General features: G+C 41.1%; 1 protein-coding gene across 8 annotated transcripts in view; it reads left to right on the top strand.

Moving 5' to 3' along the window:
• Window positions 1-20,196, top strand: part of PHF8 (PHD finger protein 8) — a 105,868-nt gene that overhangs the window by 20,732 nt on the left and 64,940 nt on the right. The window lies entirely within an intron of this gene.

The raw sequence follows: 20,196 nt of genomic DNA on the forward strand, positions 1-20,196 counted from the left end.
GCCTTGAAACCCCATGAACAGTATGAAAAGGCAAAAAGATACGACACTGAAAGATGAACTCCCCAGGTTAGTAAGTGCCCAGTATGCTACTGGAGAAGAGTAGAGAAATAGCTCCAGAAAGAATGAAGAGGCTAAGTCATAGCAAAAACAGTGCCCAGCTGTGGATATGACTGGTGGTGGACGTAAAGTCTGATGCCATAAAGAACAATATTGCATAGGAACCTGGAATTTTACGTCCACGAATCAAGATAAATTGGAAGTGGTCAAACAGGAGATGGTAAGAGAACATTGACATTTTAGGAATCAGTGAACTAAAATGGACCAGAGTAGGCGAATTTAATTCAGATGACAATTGTATTCACTATGTGGGCAAGAATCCCTTAGAAGAAATGCAGTAGCCATCATAGTCAACAGAAGAGTCCAAAATGCAGTACTTGGATGCAATCTCAAAAATGACAGAATGATCTCTATTCATTTCCAACACAAACCATTGTATATGACAGTAACCCTAGTCTATGCCCGAACTTCTCATGCCAAAGAAGCTGAAGTTGAATGGTTCTATGATGACCTACAAGACTTTCTAGAACTAACACCAAAAAGGATGTCCTCTTCATTATAGGGGACTGGAGTGCAAAAGTAAGAAGTCAAGAGATCTCTGGAGTAACAGGCAAGTTTGGCCTTGGAGTACAAAATGAAGCAGGGCAAAGGCTAACAAAGTTTTGCCAAGAGAATGCACTGGTCATAGCAAATACCCTCTTCTAACAACACAAGAGAAGACTTTTCACATGGACATCACCAGATGGTTGCTACCGAAATCAGACTGATTATATTCTTTACAGCTGAAGGTGGATACGCTCTATATACAGTCATCAAAAACAAGACTGGGAGCTGACTGTGGGTCAGATCATGAACTCCTTATTGCAAAATTCAGACTTTAAATTGAAGCAAAAAGGGAAAGCCACTAGACCATTCTGGTATGACCTAAATCAAATCCCTTACAGTGGAAGTGACAAATAGATTCAAGGGATTAGCTCTGATAGAGTGCCAGAAGAACGATGGATGGAGGTTCGTAACATGTACAGGAGGCAGTGATCAAAACCATCCCGAAGAAAATGAAACGCAGAAAAGGGAAAATGGTTGTCTGAGGAGGCCTTAGAAATAGCTAAGAAAAGAAGAGATGTGAAAGGCAAAGGAGGAAAAGAAAGATACATCCATCTGAATGCAGAGTTCCAAAGAATAGCAAGAAGAGATAAGAAAGCCTTCCTAAGTGATCAATGCAAAGACATAGAGGAAGACAATAGAATGGGAAAGACTAGAGATCTCTTAAAAAATTTTAGAAATACCAAGGGAACATTTCATGCAAAGATGGGCACTGTAAAGGACAGAAACAGTATGGAACTAACAGAAGCAGAAGATATTAAGAAGAGGTGGCAAGAATACACAGAAGAACTACACAAAAAAGATCTTCATGATCCAGATAATAATGATGGTGTGATCACTCACCTTGAGCCAGACATCCTGGAATGCAAAGTCAAGTGGGCCTTAGGATGCATCACTATGAACAGAGCTAGTGGAGGTGATGGAATTCCAGCTGAACTATTTCAAATCCTAAGAGGTGATTGTGTGAAAGTGCAGCATTCAATGTGCCAACAAATCTGGAAAACTCAGTAGTGGCCACAGGACTGGAAAAGGTCTGTTTTCATTCCAATGCCAAAGAACGTTCAAACTACTGCACAATTGCACTCATTTCACATGCTGGCAAAGTAATGCTCAAAGTTCTCCAAGCCAGGCATCAACAGTATGTGAACCAAGAACTTTTAGATGTACAAGCTGGGTTTAGAAAAAGCAGAGGAATGAGAGATCAAATTGCCAACATTCTGTGGATCATTGAAAAAGGAAGGGAATTCCAGAAATACATCTGCTTTGTAGACTATGTGAATGCCTTTGACTGTGTGGATCACAACAAAGTGTGGAAAATTCTTTAAGAGATGGGAATCCCAGAACACCTTACCTGCCTCCTGAGAAATCTGAATGCAGGTCAAGAAGCAATTAGATCCAGATATGGAACAACAGACTGGTTTCATATTGGGAAAGGAGTATGTCAAGGCTGTATATTGTCACCCTGCTTATTTAACTTACATGCAGAGAACATCATGTGAAATGCCAGGCTGGATGAAGCACAAGCTGGAATCAAGGTTGCTAGGAAGAATATCAATAACCTCAGATATGCAGATGACACCATCTTTATGGCAGAAAGCAAAGAGAACTAAATAAATAGCCTCTTGAGGAAAGTGAAAGAGGAAAGTGAAAAGGCTGGCTTAAAACTCAACATTCAAAAAACTAAGATCATGGCATCTGGTCCCATCACTTCATGGCAAATAGATGGGGAAACAATGCAAACAGTGACAGACTTTATTTTCCTGGGCTCCAGAATCACTGCAGATGGTGACTGCAGCCATGAAATTAAAAGATGTTTGCATCTTGGAAGAAAAGCTATGAGAAACTATCTAGACAGCATATTAAAAACCAAAGACTACTTTGCCGACAAAGATCTGTCTAGTCAAAGCTATAGCTTTTCTGGTAGTCATATGAATGTGGGAGTTGGGCCATAAAGAAAGCTGAGTTTTGGATAATTGATGCTTTTGAAGTGTGGTGTTGAACGAAACTCTTGAGAATCCCTTGGACTGCAAGAAGATCAAACCAGTCAATCCTAAGGGAAATCAATCCTGAATATTCATTGGAAGGACTGATGCTGAGGCTGCAACAATCTAGCTACCTGATGCGAAGAACTGACTCATTAGAAAAGACCTGATGCTGTGAAAGATTGAAGGCAGGAGGAAAAGTGGACGACAGAGGATGAGATGGTTGGATGGAATCACCGACTCTATGGACTTGAGTTTGAACAAGCTCCAGGAGTTGATGATGGACAGGGAAGCCTGGAATGCTGCATTCCATGGGGTTGCAAAGAGCCAGACACAGGTGACCAACTGAACTGACTGACTTGCACAGGGACCATGGTAATCTTCTCTGTATCATTACCATTGGAATCTTGATAAAGATTGTTTTGCATCTATAGATGGCTTTGGGCTGTTTAGGTCCTATAATGGACTGGATAATAATGCTTCATTGACTATGCCAAAGCCTTTGACTGTGTGGATCACAATAAACTGTGGAACATTCTGAAAGAGATGGGAATACCAGACCACCTGACCTGCCTCTTGAGAAACCTGTATGCAGGTCAGGAAGCAACAGTCAGAACTGTACGTGGAACAACAGACTGGTTCCAAATAGGAAAAGGAGTACGTCAAGGTTGTATATTATCACTCTGCTTATTTAACTTCTATGCAGAGTACATCATGAGGTACGCTGGGCTGGAAGAAGCACCAGCTGGAATCAAAATTGCCGGGAGAAATATCAATAACCTCAGATATGCAGATGACACCACCCTTATGGCAGAGAGTGAAGAGGAACTAAAAAGCCTCTTGATGAAAGTGAAAAAGGAGAGTGAAAAGGTTGGCTTGAAGCTCGACATTTAGAAAACAAAGATCATGGCATCTGGTCCCATCACTTCATGGGAAATAGATGGGGAAACAGTGGAAACAGTGTCAGACTTTATTTTTTGGGGGCTCCAAAATCACTGCAGGTGCTGATTGCAGCCATGAAATTAAAAGACGCTTACTCCTTGGAGGGAAAGTTATGGCTAACCTAGATAGCATATTAAAAAGCAGAGACATTACTTTGCCAACCAAGATCCGTCTAGTCAAGGCTATGGTTTTTCCAGTGGTCATGTATGGATGTGAGAGTTGGACTGTGAAGAAAGCTGATCGCTGAAGAATTGATGCTTTTGAACTGTGGTTCTGGAGAAGACTATCTAGAGAGTCCCTTGGACTGCAAGGAGATCCACCCAGTTCATTCTAAAGGAGATCAATCTTGGGTGTTCATTGGAGGGACAGATGCTAAAGCTAAAACTCCAATACTTTGGCCACCTCATGCAAAGAGTTGACTCGCTGGAAAAGATTGATGCTGGGAAAGATTGGGGGCAGGAGGAGAAGGGGACGACCGAGAATGAGATGGCTGGATGGCATCACCGACTCGATGGACATGAGTTTGAGTGTACTCCGGGAGTTGGTGATGGACAGGGAGGCCTGGCGTGCTGTGATTCATGGGGTCGCAAAGAGTCGGACACGACTGAGCGACTGAACTGAATGGACTGGAACCTGGCGATCTGGAGTCGATGATAAGAAAGTAAAAGAGAGAGAGCAAGAGGCTGATATTCCTTTGTTTACGCAGAAAACCAATAAAGCTCTTGACCCAGAACTTGCACTGCTTCACATAGGCACCGGGTGCCCTCTCAAGGGGATGAAAGCACAGTGCACCTTCTTGAGAGGGTCTTAGAAGCCTGGGCAAGAAAGTGAGCTCAGCGGGCTTCTGCGCTCCAAAGAATTAGCCTGAGAGAGAGAGAAGGAAAGAAAGACTCGGGGACCCAAGCTCTGATGGAGCAAAGGTGTTTTATTCAATATAGTGTGGGTATATGTACTGTCTTACAAGGTAGCTATTTTCAGCAAAGATAAAAATCAAAAGTCCAGACTTAACAAATTATCCTAAGGCAATCCATATCAAAGAGAAAGGGTTGTAAATAATCACTTTTACCTTATGGTTCATAAAAAGGAAGAGGGTTGTAAATAGTTACTTATCACCGTGTTGAAAAAGTAACGAAGGAAATGCATGCATTCCTCAGCCCCAGGAGCGGTTTGCCAACTCCTCTTTATTCATGAATATTCAGGAATTAATAAGGAACAGAGGATTCATGACAGATCCAAAACAGCACACAGGAAGCCTCCTGTTAAATGCTTCCTGACATTGGGCATTATGGACTTTTTAACAATATTGACTTCCAATCCATGAACCCAGGATATCCTTCCATTTCTTTGTGTTTTCTTCAATTTCTTTCACTGATGTCTTGTAGTTTTCAGTATAGAGATCTTTCACCTTGTTGATAAAATTTATTCCTAAGTAGTTTATAGTTTTTGGCACTATTATAAATGCAATTGTTTTATTTTTCAGATAATGTTTTTGGTGTATAAACATGCTACTGATTTTTTCACATTAAATTTTTAAATTAATTTTTTGTTTTTGGTTGTGCTAGATCCTTGTTTCTACATGTGGGCTTTCTCTGTTGCAGTAAGCAGGGGCTCCTCTTCATTGCAGTGTGCAGGTTTCTCATTATGGTGACTTCTCTTGTGGAACATGGGCTCTAGGCCCTTGGGCTTCAGCAGTTTTGGTGCATGGGCTTAGTTGCCCCATGGCATTTGGGATCTTCCCAGATCAGAGTTAGAACCTGTGTCCTCTGCTTTGGCAGGGGGATTCTCAACCACCGGGGAAGTCCTGCATGTTAATTTTTTATCCTGCAACTTTACAGAATTTATTTATTAGCTGTAACAGTTTTGGGATGGAATTTCAGGATTTCTTATATATAAAATCATGTCACCTGCAAACAGATAATTTTGTTCTGATGCCTTTTCCCCCTCCCTTGCCTGATTGCTCTGACTAGGATTTCTAGTACTCTGTTGAATAGAAGTGGTGAGAGTGAGTATCCTTGTCTTGTTCCTGATCTTAGAGGAAAAGCTTTTAACCATATACCATTGAGTCTGATGTTAGCTGTGGGCTTATCTTATATGGCCTTTATTATGTTGAAGTACATTTCTTCTATACCCCACTGAGTGTTTATAAATCAGTGTTGAATTTTGTTAAATATTTCTGTATCTTCTTTTGAGATCACTTTTTTCTTTCATTCTATTAATGTGATATATCACCTTTATTAATTTGTTTATGTTGAACCAGCTTTGTGTTTCAAGGATAAATCCCATTTGATCCTGGGAAATGTTCCCTTTAGTTTGCTGCTGAATTCGGTTTGCTAGTATTTTATTGAGAATGTTTCCATGTGTATTCATCAGGGATATTTACCTTAGTTTTTTTTTCATGTAGTGTTCTTGTCTGTGTTTGGTATCAGGGTGATCCTGGCCTCATAAAATGAGTTCTGGAGTGTTCCCGTCTCTTTGATTTTTTAGAAAGAGTTTGAGAAAAATTGTTGATAATTCTTTAAATGTTTGATAAAATTTACCAATGAAGAAGCCATCTGGTCCTGGGCTTCTCTTCTCTTTGGGAAATTTTTTTTATTTATTACTGATTCCATCTCCTTATTAGTCTCTTCAAATTTTCTATTTCTTCCTGATGCAGTATTGTCAGGTTGTGTGTTTCTAAGAATTAATCTATTTCTTCTAGGTTGTCCAATTTTTTTACTTACAGTTGTTCATAGTTCAATCTGTTTTCTTTCTGTTGTTCAGATTGGATAGTTTCTGTTGTTCTGTCTTTAGGTTTACTATTTTTTCCCCTCTATTGTCTACATTCTGCTGTTGAGCCCATGCAGTGAGTTTTCATTTAAGTTGCTTTAATTTTTTCTAAGGGCTTCCTTGGTGGCTCTGTGGTAAAGAATCTGCCTGCCAATACAGGAGACGCAGATTTGATCTCAGTTGGGAATATTCCCATGGAGAAGGAAATGGCAACCCACTCTAGTATTCTTGCCTGGGAAATCCCATGGACAGAGGAGCTGGTGGGCTACAGTCCATGGAGTCTCAAAAGTGTCAGACATGACTTAGTGACTTAAGCAACAACAGTTTTTTCTAAAAGTGTCATTGGTTCTTTTCTATATCTTCTATTTCTTTGAAGAGATTGTAGTTTTTGCTTATACTTTTTATTTATTCGTTTGTTTCTGGCATGTTTGTAATTGTTATTGAAGCATTTTTGTGGTTGCTTCTTTAAAATCCGTCAGGTAATTCCAGCATCTGTGTCATCTCATTAGTGAGATAACTGATTTTTTTTGTTCATTCAAGTTGTGATTTTTCTTGTTCTTTATAAGCTGAGTCATTATTTTCATTATATCCTGAATATTTTAGGTATCATGTTATGAGACTCTGGATATTATGATATCTTATGTTTTTGCAGACTTCTTCAGACACTGCACTTCATTGTCAGGGTAAGGGGTAGGTACTACTCTTTACTGCCAGGTAGAAGTCCAGGTTCCCCCACTTGCTGTCTTTTGGCACTCACTACCTCAAGTCCTGCTGTCATCTGGTCAGGCTGCCTTCTCTCCATTTTTCAGAGTCATTTTACCTTTTATTTTTCTTAATGTCCAAGATTTTTAGCTGTACTTAGTGAGAGTAATAGGGAGAAGTGCATTTACTCCATTATTCCTGAACTAAAAGTGACCAATTAATCTTTCAAATAGCTCTTTTGAATTGTTATTTTCTCTCATGAGGTTAAATACCTTGCTCAAAGCTACACAGCCAGTTAGTTGTTCAACCACAAGTCAAACTTGGGTCCCTTGGACTCTTGCAATAGGATATAATACTGTAGATAGTATAAGGCACTGTTAGGTTAAACCATTTTCAAGTGGGAGATAGAGAAAATCAGGCTTATAAGCTCACACACACTCCACATTTTTGTTCCAAATGAAATCAAGTTAAAGTGGATACCACCCTCTTTAAAGCAGCAGAAGGGTAACCCACAGCTTTCAGAGTGTGTAGCAAAGGAAAGAGAAGGCTTAGCATTCATATTCAGAGTTTACTCGATGCAGTATATGAGCTGCTGAATCCCTGGTCTAGAGAAAGTCTTGTAGGATGTGAAATTAGAAGGATCAGAAAGACAGCCTGCTCTGTCAGGGCTCATAGGTTGTCTTTGGAGTGGCATATTTTTTAAAATAAATTTTATTTTTTAATAATTATAGATTCATGAAAAGTGAAAGTGAAGTCACTCAGTCGTATCTGACTCTTTGTGACCCCCTGGACTGTAGCCTACCACTCTCCTCCCTCTGTGAGATTTTCCAGGCAAGAGTACTGGAGTAGGTTGCTATTTCCTTCTCCAGAGCATCTTCCTGACCCAGGGATAGAACCTGGGTCTCCCTCATTATAGGGAGACGCTTTACTGTCTGAGCCACCAGGGAAGTCTCAGCCTTAGTCCTTTACATTCCAGTGGTGCAACCCACCAGTCTTATTCCAATTTCACCAGTTTTACACATACTCATTTGTGTATATGTGTATTTAGTTCTATTCATTTTATCATACTTGTAAATTCGTGTAACCACCAGAATCCAAATTCAGAGCCATTCCTTCACCAGTGGGGTAGCATAATTATTGCCCCAACTCACCTAGGAGAAATTTGGGATGGCAAATATGTACCAACAGATGGGTAGTCAGTATCCAAGAGGAGTTATAAAAATTCAGACCAGAAGACCTCATAGGCATGATGCCCAGGAATGAATTATGGGAACTAAATGAACATCTGCTTTTGGTAATAGAGGAATAGTGATGAAAAACTGGCCTGGAATCCTAACTTTTCCTTTTACTAGCTCCATTTCTTTGGGTAGGCCATTTCACCCCTCTAAGTGTCTGCTTTCTCAGCTTTACTCATATATTTAAAAAAATTTTTTTAATTGAAGTATAGATTTCACAATAATTGTATTAGTTTTGGGCATGCTGTCTTAGCTTTAAAACAGAAAGAATCTATATTTCATTGGTTATTATGAAGATTAGTAATATAATCTCTGTAAAGCACCTAGCACAGTCCTAGCACATGGTACATACCCAGTTCTGGCTGTCACCTAGAATATTCATTCAATAAATATTTCTTGAGTATTTACTCTTTGCTAAGGAGTGACCCGGAGAAGGCAATGGCAAGCCACTCCAGTACTCTTGCCTGGAAAATCCCATGGATGGAGGAGCCTGGTAGGCTGCAGTCCGTGGGGTCGCTAAGGGTCGGACACGACTGAGCGACTTCACTTTCACTTTTCACTTTCACACATTGGAGAAGGAAATGGCAACCCACTCCAGTGTTCTTGCCTGGAGAATCCCAGGGACGGGGGAGCCTCGTGGGCTTCCGTCTATAGGGTCACACAGAGTCGGACACGACTAAAGTGATTTAGCAGCAGCAAGGAGTGAGCTAAGAGCTGTAGGAGATAGAGATGAATGACACACAGGGCTGTGACCTCTAGATTATTTCATGTTAGAAAACAAGATGAATTCATTCATTTATTCACTCACTTGTGGACTGACTTATTCAGTAGGTGTGTGCTATGGTATTTTCTAGACACTGGGAGAGTGGATACAGCAGTGAACATGAGACAGTAAGCTTACAGGAAAATATATAGTGTGTTTGGCTTCCCTGGTGGCTCATACACTAAAGAATCTGCCTGCAGTGCAGGAGACCTAAGTTTGATCCCTGGATCGAGAAGATCCCCTGGAGAAGGGAATGGCTACCCACTCCAGTATTCTTGCCTAGAGAATTCCATGGACAGAGGAACCTGGAGGGCTACAGTCCTTGGGGTTGCAAACAGTTAGACACAACTGAACAACTAACATTTTCACTTCACTTTCATATAGTGTGTTAAGTGATAGTGCTGTAGAGAAATGTAAAGCAAGGTGAAAAGGAGTGCCATCTCCAGGGCTGGAGGTATAGTTATTTTATTGGTGTACAGGGTGATTATATGGGTGACGCTTGAGCAGAGTCCTGAAGGAAAGTGAGGGAGGGAAGTTAGGGAAGAGGTTTCCAGGTAGAGGAAATAAGGGACCTGAGTGGGGAGCATGCCTGGCATGTTACCATTCCAATTATAGCAAAGAAGCCAGTGTTACTAGACAGAGTGAGGAGAGAATAGTAGAAGCTGATGATAGGGGCTGGGAGTGGGGGTGGGGGCATAAATCATGTAGATCAATGGTTCTCCAAGTAGGACCCAGCAGGATCAGCATCACCTGGGAACTGGTTAGGCAAAGTCCATTGTCCTACCCCAGACATACCAAATCAGAAACTGGGGGTCGACTCCAGGAAGCTATGTTTTAACAAACCTTCCAGGTGATTCTGATGCACACTCAAGTTTGAGAACCACAGGTATAGGGCCCTATGACCCGTTGTTAAGTTGTTTTCATGCCAAGTGGGATGGGAACCACAGAAAAATTTTGAGCAAAGGAGAGTTGTGATCTGGTTTAGGCTTTGGCTGTTGTGAGGACAGACTCAAGATGAGGAATATGAGATGAAGCAGGAAGAGTTTTGGGATCACTGTAGATCATTGTTTCTTAAAGTGTGGTCCTTGGACCAGCAGCATCAGCATTACCTGGGGTCTGGTTCCGTTCCGTTCCGTCGCTCAGTCGTGTCCGACTCTTTGCGACCCTGTGGACTGTACCCTACCAGGCTTCTCCGTCCATGGGATTCTCCAGGCAAGAATACTGGAGTGGGTTACCGTTTCCTTCTCCAGGGGATCTTCCCGACCCAGGATCGAACCCGGGTCTCCCGCATTGGAGGCAGACGCTTTAACCTCTGAGCCACCAGGGAAGCCCCCGTTAGAAATGCACATTTCTGGGCCCCACCCCAGATCTATTAAATCAGGATCTCTGGAGATAGACCTAGGAATCGGTCTTAACAAGTTTTCCAGGTATTTCTGATGTGCCCTAATATTTGAGAAAACACTCATCTAATTAGGTAATGGTGATTTGGACCAGAGTCAGTGGTGATGAGAAGTGATTAGATTTTGAGTATATATTGATACAGGATTTGCTGTGTGAAAAGACTCAAGTTTTTGTTTTGAAGGGCTTTGGTATACAGGGGAACAGAGTAATAAGGCAATAACAGAAGGGGTCACAAGAGGATTTTTTGTTTGCTTGGGTTTTTGGGGGAGATAGAGGTGACACCTTGTTTGTGTGCGTGCCAGTGCATATAGAATAGTTATTTTGGTGCATCCAGAATTTAGTGAAACCTGTTATTGGTAGAATTATGTTCCAGAGACTGGGTAGACCAGAAAAGAAACTTCCCTGGTACACTGAAACTTGCTCAGTGTTCTTCGCACTCCTCCAGTTCTATGTGCTTGGAGGCAGGGGGAATTGGTATGAATGGTGGGTGCCTTAGCATCTAGGGATGGGTCATCCCTGTTTTTATAGATTGTGCTTGGCCTGATCAAGATTGTTGCAGGAACCAGAATTTGACTTGGATTTTCTGATAGTTTTTGAATAATGAAGAAAAGTAAAATATGTTCTTTTTCCTCTTTATTGATGAAAGAAGATAGTTTTTCCAGGCATAGGTGGTGACAGCTCTTGGCTTTTTGGATATCCTCAGAGAGCAGAGCTTGAGCACATAAGAAGCTAGATAGGATCCTGAGCAATCTTGTTACCTCTTAAGTTTCTCCAGCCCTTAGTCCCCATCTTAGTTCCAAACCCTGGAAGGGTTAAATGCCCACTTTTGTATTCTCATAGCACTTGTACTCTATTGGAGAAGGAAATGGCAACCCACTCCAGTGTTCTTGCCTGGAGAATCCCAGGGACGGTGGAGCCTGGTGGTCTGCTGTCTATGGGGTCTTACAGAGTCGGACACGACTGACGTGACTTAGCAGCAGCAGCAACAGCACTTGTACTCTACTAATAACCCTACATTATATTCTGATTATATATTGTAATGGTATAGTGGAGTCAAACAGATCCAGATTTTTATCCTGCTCTTTTATTAGTTTTGTAATGACCAACAAGTTACTTAGTCACTCAGATTTCTCATCTGTTAAGTTAGAATAATATTAATAATGATGTGCCAGCTATTCTCAGTTTCTTTACCTACTTGAGCTCATTTAAGCCTAACAACCCTATGAGGTGGGGTACTATTAATATTCTCATTTTTTAGATGCTGAGGCACAGCAAGGTTAAGTAAACTGCGTAAGTTCACACAATTAGTAAGTGGCAGAGGTGAGATTTAAACCCAGGCAGTTTTGCTCCCAAGTTTGTACTTTTAAACTCTGTGCTTCTGAATACTGTACAGATGCCCTGGTTTGTTGTGGAGATTAAATGTGATAATATATGGGTGATAATATATTCATAGCTCACTTATCTCCTCAATTCCTTTTATGAAGACTTCAGATTCACTCACCATCCCCTTACCCTGCTTTATTTATTTTATAGCACTTATGAAACTATTTTTCACCACCTGTCTCCCCCTCTAGAATGTCCAGTCCATGAGGGCAGTAGCTATTTTCAATCAATGTTTATTGAATTTGTGCACCAACTTACATCCAAATACTGAGTACCTCCCTTGTGCCAAACTCTGTTTTACATGTTGGGAATAACTCATCTTAATCTTGAGACCTGGTGTTCAGAACTGAACTGAACTGAACTGAATCTTGAGACCTGGTGCTGTGATAATTGTCCTCCTCACTAGGGAAGCAAAACAGCATTTAGGAACCTTGGTCCAGGTGATAATTATTGAGACAGTGCAGCCAGAAGCCTGATGTGAGATGTTATCTAGCCCAGTGAATTGGATTGAATAATAAGCTGACTTGGGAGATGGATAAGGTGAGGACTTGGGGTGAACAAGAGACGCTGTCTGTTGTATGTAGTAGAGGCAGATAGCAAGTAAATGGGCAATTGCAAGTCTGTAGGGTGAGTGCTGAAATAAGGATAGTTGGTGGGGGTTGGGTGGCATGGGAGTAGGGAAGAGAAAGGGAAGGAATGTTTTGGGCACAAGGAGCCATGTGTGGTGAGTGCCAGAGACCAGAAAGAGCTTGGCACTGAGAGTTGAGCTGGGTTTTTAGAGTAAGGCTGGCTTCATGGCACATGTGACAACTGTAGTCACATACAGCCTCATATTTGAAAGGGGGCCCCATGCCCGTGCTTGAGGTTTAATGCTATGTGGTTGTTGTCTTGAAATTCTTAATAATTTTACCTTTGAATTTTTGTTTTGTATGTGAAGTTCAATGGGACAGTGTAGTTTGTCCTGGAGACCTGGAGTTTTAGCTCATCTGTGGTCCTACTTCTTGCTGCTTCCCTGCCTCCCTGAACAGATTCTCAGCTGGCTGCCTGTATCACCAGGCTTGGGTGCAGTTCCTGCAGAGTCATGGTCAGGTACATGGGTCCTGCACGCTGAGTGCCTGTGAGGGCCTGTGCTTGTCCCTTGAATAGTCCCATGCCCAAGGGAACATGACAGGAATTAGCAAATAAAAAGCCCCATGACAAGTTTGAGAGAGAGATTATGGAAGAGAGGAAAAAGCTTTGTTCTTTTGTCAGCAGGGAGGCCCTGATTTTCATTTGCACTAGCCCCACAAATTATATATAGCTGATGCTGTGTGTGAAGGGCAAATGGTGGGACCTTTTAGGCCATGATAAGTTTATACTTTACCTTAACAAAAATAGAAAGCATGTGATGGGTTTGAGAAGGGTTGACAGGATCAAATTTGCGTTTAAAAATGATCACTTTGGGCTGTAGTGTGGCTGGTCATTTGGGTGAGGACAGAATAGAGGCCAGGAGCCCAGTTAGGAAGGCAGGACAATAATCCCAGTTAGAGATAATAGTGGCATGAATTAGGGCAGGGACTGTGAGGATGACAGAAGGACTAGCTAGTGGACAGGACACTAGTATAAGGGCAACTGATAGCCAATTAGGATATGGTGATAACTTGGATGATAATAGATCATTTACAGAGCACTTGGTCTGTACCAGGCACTGTTCTAAACACTATATAAATTAACTCCTTTACTTTTGAGAGAAACTTTATGATACACAAAACAGTTTTTATCCCCATCTTACTGACTAGGAAACTGAGGCATAGAGATGTTAACTTGTCTAAGATCTCACAGCTAGTTAAGGGGAAGGTCTAGCTAGGATGTGGGCTTCCCTGGTTGCTCAGCGGTAAAGAATCTAACTGCCAATGCAGGAGACCTGGGTTCAGTCCCTGGGTTGGGAAGATCCCCTGGAGAAGGAAATGACAATCTACTCCAGTATTCTTGCCTGGGAAATCCTGTGGACAGAGGAGGCTGGTGGGCTACAGTCCATGAGGTTGCAAAGAGTTGGACACAACTGAGCAGTCACACTGAGCACAAGCACTAGCTAGGATGCAAACCCAGGCAATCTTGCCTGAAAGTCTAACATCATGAGCTTGAATATCTACTAAGGGTATAGTGGAGGGAGAAAGATGAGAGGCACGTCATTAGTGGCTGCCAAGTTTCTGACTTAAACACCTGGTAAGCTAATAGTGACAGTTTAGAGGTAGGTTTAGGGGACAGGCAGGGAAACAAGTTGAATTTGGACATGTTAATTTGAAGTGCTATGTAAGTGGGCTATCCAGTAGAAATATCCAGGAGACATTTCGAGGGAGTGGTCTGAAACTCACCAGAGAGATCTGGCTTGCAGTTGTAGGTACATAGAGGGCACATGGAGCCCAGGGAGTGAGTGAAACCAACGAGGAAAAATGAGAAAAGGGTGCCCAGGCAAGAGGACCTAAGAAATGTCAACATTTAAGAAGGGGGCAGGAGAAAAAGAGTGCACTGAGAAACAGAAGGAGCAGCCAGAGATGTAATTAAGATCACATCACATCCCTGCTCATAATCCTCTGGTGGATTTCACCCAGTTCTTCACTCAGGAAAAGCCAAAGTTCTTTATGATGGCCTATAGGACCCCATTGCATGAGCCTTTCCAACTTGTTATTGTCCCCCTTGCACTCTTCTCCTCTCTGTTTCCTTATAATCTAGGCAGACTCCTACCACAGGGCCTTTGTACTTGTTCTAATTGAGATGCTCTTCTCTCATATACATATGGCTTGCTCCTTTACTTCCTTCAGGTCAAAACAACAATTCAAAAGTTGTTTTGTCAGTGAGTCCTTCCCTGGCTGCCCTACCTAAAATTCCAGCACCACTGTCATTCCTCTTGCCGCCCCCTACCCCACTGTGTGTGTCTGTATACTTGCATACACATGCATACATACTCCCTTTCTGCTTTATTTTTCTACTTAGCTCCTCTTACTATCTAAGGCACAGTATGTTTCACTGATACATTGAGTTACTTTGTTTCTTGTCTGGTCAACCATTAGAATATCGGCTTCTAAAAGAATACATTTGAATCAGTTCTAATGAGGTAGATGAAACTGGAGCCTATTATACAGAGTGAAGTAAGCCAGAAAGAAAAACATCAATACAGTATACTAACACATATATATGGAATTTAGAAAGTTAGTAACAATAACCCTATATGCGAGACAGCAAAAGAGACACAGATGTATAGAATAGTCTTTTGGACTCTGTGGGAGAGGGTGAGGGTGGGATGATTTGGGAGAATGGCATTGAAACATGTATATTATCATATGTGAAACAGATTGCCAGTCCAGGTTCAATGCCTGGGACAGGGTGTTTGGGGCTGGTGCACTGGGATGACCCAAAGGAATGGGATGGGGAGGGAGGTGGGAGAGGGGTTCAGGATGGGGAACTCATGTACACCTGGGGTGGATTCATGTCAATGTATGGCAAAACCACTACAGTATTGTAAAGTAATTAGCCTCCAATTAGAATGAATAAATTTATTAAAAAAAACAAAAAAAATGTACCAATCTATATACCGCTGCTGAAAATTTTATCAAGCTAGTCAAAAAAGTTAGTGAATTTTGGGTTAAGGGCCAAAATCAAAAAATTTGCAAAATTCTTTCACCATATAACACTTTTGGACCTTCAGTTCAGTTCAGTCGCTCAGTCGTGTCCCACTGTTTGCAACCCCATGGACTGCAGCACGGCCTCCCTGTCCATCACCAACTCCTGGAGTTTACTCAGACTCATGTCCATAAAAAAAGAATGTCAGCTTCTTAAGGGCAGGGATTTTTGTATGCTTTGTTCTGTGTCTTTGTCCCTTCAGCAACAAGACCAGGCCTGGCAGATGCTCATGAAATGTTAGTTTGAGGAATGGACCCCAGGCAAATGGGGTATTATGGAAGTCGAGTAAAGAGAGCACAGGGTCAGTACTGTGGTAATGCTGCTAGGTCAAGTGAGATAAAGGAGAGAAGTACTTATTGCATGTGTCAATAAGGAGGTTAAGATATCAGTGAGGTCTGTTTTTGCTTTTGAACTGTGGTGCTGGAGAAACTCTTTGAGAGTCCCTTGGACAGCAGGGAGATCAAATCAGTCAATGCTAAAGGAAATCAACCCTGAATATTCATTGGAACAATTGTTGCTGAAGCTGAAGCTCCAATACTTTTGCCACCTGATGCAGAGAGCTGACTCATTGGAAAAGACCCTGATGCTGGGAAAGACTGATGGCAAGAGAAGGGGACGACAGGATGAGATGGTTGGATGTTATCACTGAATCAATGGACATGAGTTTGAGCAAACTCCGGGAGATAGTGAAGGACACAGAAGCATGGCATGCTGTAGTCCATGGGCACAAAGAGTCAGACATGACTTAGCTACTGAACAACAAAAAGACTAAAATCAGATTGTAGTAATGGGTGAGAAAGTGTACACAGCAACCTGAAAAAATTCTTTTTGTCAGTTTGGCCCTGGTAGAACGTCTCTGGATACTACCAGTTGGCTAGAAATAGGAGGGAGACTTTTTTTTAAGATTTTTTTAAATGTGGACCATTTTTGCCATCTTTATTGAATTTGTTACAATGTTAGAATGTTGTTTCTGTTTTATGGTGTTGGTTTTTTTTTTGGCCATAAGACAAGTGGGGTGTTAGTTCCCCAACCAGGGATTGAACCCTCACTCCCTGCATTGGAAGATGAAGTCTTAACCACTGGACCTTCAGGGAAGTCCCAGAAGGGAGACTTCACTGTATAACACTTCTGTACCTTTTGAGTTTCATAAAATGTATAATTGATATTTATTTAAATAAAAGTCATTGTGAAGCTGCATAGGTTAAACAAAGAAGATATTTAGCTTTGAAGTGACAGAGAAGGGCAGACAGGAGGGAGGGAGGGTTTTTTTTATATCTGTAAAGATTAGTGAGCTAGTTTAAATTCTATTATGAAGGAGAAGGTGGAGAGGGAGAGGTTGAAAATATTGCAGAAAGAAGAGATAATTTACTGAGAAGGTAAAAATGTGACCCAGGTAGAAAAGCTGACTCTACAAAGAAGGAAAGAGTTCTTTTGTTGTGACAGGAGGAAAAGAAGGGTGTAGAAGGAGGTGGATTTGGTGTGGGAAGTTGAGGTAGTTCCCCTCTGTTTACTTCATTTTATCTAAGAAGTCAGAGGCAAGGTCATTTGTTGAGAGAAAAGAAGAAGGTCGTGGGGTCAGAGATTTGAAATAGCCACTGTGGATAATGGGGGAGAGAACTGAGCAAGGAAATATAGGAGAATGATCAGGCAGCATTACCCAGATTTTTTAAAAAATAGGCTCAGCCAAATTGAGTGGAAGGTACAGAGATTACCCATTTGCCTCCTCCCTGCACATGCATATCCTCCCCCATTAGCAACATCTCCCACCGCCAGAGTGGTATGTTTGTTAAAGTAGATGAACCTATGTTGACACATGATTTATACCCCAAATCCATAGTTTACATCAAGATTTACTCTTGGTATTATACATTCTGTGGGTTGTGGGCAAATGTATAATGACTTGTACCCACCATTATTTTAGTAGCAGAATAATTTCACTGCTCTAAATATTCTACGTGCTTCACATATTCATCTCTTTTCCTGCCATCCCCTGGCAACCACTGATCTTTTTACTGTCCCCATTGCTTTGCCTTTTCCAGAATGTCATGTAGTTGGAATCATATAATATGTAGCCTGATGGTGTTCTTTCAAAGTTTCTTTCATATCTATTCATGGCTTGATAGCTCTTTTTTTTTCAGTGCTGAATAATATTCAATTGTCTGAATGTTTATCCATTCACCTACTGAAGGATATCTTGGTTGCATCCAAATTTTGGCAGTTATGAATAAAGTGGCCATAAACATCTGTGTGCAGATTTTTGTGTGAATATAGTTTTCAATTACTTTGAGTAAATGCCAGAAAGTGCAATTGGTTTTGTAAGAAACTGCCAAATTGTATTCTAAAGTGGCTGTGTTTTGCATTCCCACCTGCAAAGGATGAGAATTCCTGTTGCTCCACCTCCTTGCCAACATTTGGTGCTGTCAGTGTTCTGAATTTTGGCTTTTCTGATAGGTGTATAGTGATATCTCATTGTTTTAATTTGTATTGTCCTATTGATATATGAAGTGGAACACCTTTTCATATACTTATTTGCTATCTGTACATCTTCTTTGGTAAGGTATTTGTTCAGATCTTATGCCCGTTTTTTAATCGGGTTGTTCATTTTCTTACTGTTGAGTTTTAAGAGTTCTTTGTGTATTTTGGATAACAGTCCTTTATCAGATATGTCCTTTGCAAATATTTACTGTCAGTCTTTGGCTTATCTTTTCATTATCTACCTTTCACAGAGAGGGTTTTAATTTTAATGAAATCTGGTTTATCAGTTCTCATTTTTCATGGACTGTGCCTTTGGTATTACATCTAAAAAGTCATTGCCAAACTTAAGTTTATCTAGATTTTCTCCTGTGTTATCTTCTAGAAGTTTTATAGCTTTGCATTTTGTATTTCGGTCTGTGATCCATTTTGAGTTCTTTTTTGTGATGAGTATAAGGTCTGTGTGTAATTTCATTTGTTTGCATGTCCAGTTGTTCTGGCACCAATTGTTGAAAGGTTGTCTTTGCTGCATTGTATTACCTTTGCTCCTTTATCAAAGATCAGTTGACTCTATTTCTATTGATCTATTTCTGGGCACTCTGTCCTGTTCTATTGATTTGTTTATTCTTCCATCAGTGCCACACTGTCTTGATTATTGTAGCTTTTTAAAAATTTTGCTGCACCATGCAGCATGTGGGATCTCAGTTCCCTGATCAGGAATTGAACCTGCTACCCCTGCATTGGAAGCACAGAGTCTTTACTGCTGGACTGCCAGGGAAGTCCTGATTACTGTAGCTTTACAATAAGTGTTTGAGTCAGGTAGCATCAGTCTTCCAACATTGTTATTCTCCTTCAATGTTGTGTTGGTTATTCTATGACTTAGATATTTTGGACACTCAGTTTATTGTGGCACCAATCCATTGAATGATTTTTTTTCTTCTAGCCATGTCCAGTGGTTCAGTGGATTGAGCCAGGGCTTGGATTTGCACATGGGAGTGATGTAAAGGCAGTGGGGCAAGTGAGTTGAGGGTATCTGTAAGAGAATGGTTGAAGTGAGGAATGATGGAATCTATAAACTAGATAGGGAATAAGGGTGAAGGCAATAGTAGTTGAATGGGTGAAAAGTAGAATCAAGAGATTTTGAGGGCAAAGAACAGGTGTAAAGAGAGCTGGATGGATGACCTTGTGGTCAGAGAGTGATGTGTGCATTTTGTATCCCAGAGGTGGAGCAGTTGCAAGTATTGATAGGGTTTGGGGGGATGGCCATGAGAATTGGTAGCTGAAATTGGAATGGAATCTCTGAAGATGAAAAGGTCAGTGTGCTAAGAGGCTGGAATGTTAGGCCTCTATATCCTTTATTATGTCACGTGAGAGGTTGGCAGGACTTGAGATGGAGAGCAATCTGTGAGCAGGTTCTTCAATGAATGAAAAAGGTATGTTTGGGAGATGAGTAGCTGACAGTGAAGAGGAGTGGGAAGAGGTACGGATGAATGATATGAAACTCAGAAGAGCAGGAGATCTTATACAAGGATAGAGGAGAGATAATTTCGGAGTCTCACTGAAAAGTGAGGGGGTGTTCACCCCCAGTCCAGCCCTGAGTTGTAAGGGTCTGGGAGAATGTATAGCTTCTACCTGACCTGACCAAGTTCTAACACAGTGCTTCTGAGACTTTCTGAGGTGAAGGACCAGGGTATTTTTTTTTTTAACTTCCAATCTGTAATGGACTAATGCTTTTATGAAATAAAATGTCCCCAATTTATTGATCTGCAACAGATTTACAGGGTTAGCAATGAGGAAGGTGGTGGCGTCCTGATCCCAGGAAGTCAGTTTATGAGCATGGTCTTGAACCAGAATGGTTGGAGCTCTGCCTTATTTTTAATGCTCCCTGTTCTGTGTGGCTGACCAAAAATTTTAAGAGTTAGATCTTAGCCAGAAGATTTTTAGAGGGCTGCTGATGACTTCTTTGGTGAGGAAGGGTTTACATTTTGTGAGATTACTAGCTCACATACATGTAAACTCAGATTTTCAAAATTATATCTTTCTCAGATATTATAATATTAAATTAATAATACATGTTCATTGTAGAAAATTAGGAAATACAGATAAGGAAGGAAAAATGGTTACCATAATCCTTCACTGAGAGGGAACCACTGTTTTCATTCCTTTTCATTTAATAAATTGCTCAATAAAATTTAGGAGAAGGCAATGGCAGCCCACTCCAATACTCTTG

The sequence above is a fragment of the Moschus berezovskii genome, chromosome X (genome assembly GCF_049115385.1).
Source record: "Moschus berezovskii isolate FMDL1 chromosome X, NW_MosBer_1.0, whole genome shotgun sequence".
NCBI classification, from domain to species: domain Eukaryota; kingdom Metazoa; phylum Chordata; class Mammalia; order Artiodactyla; family Moschidae; genus Moschus; species Moschus berezovskii.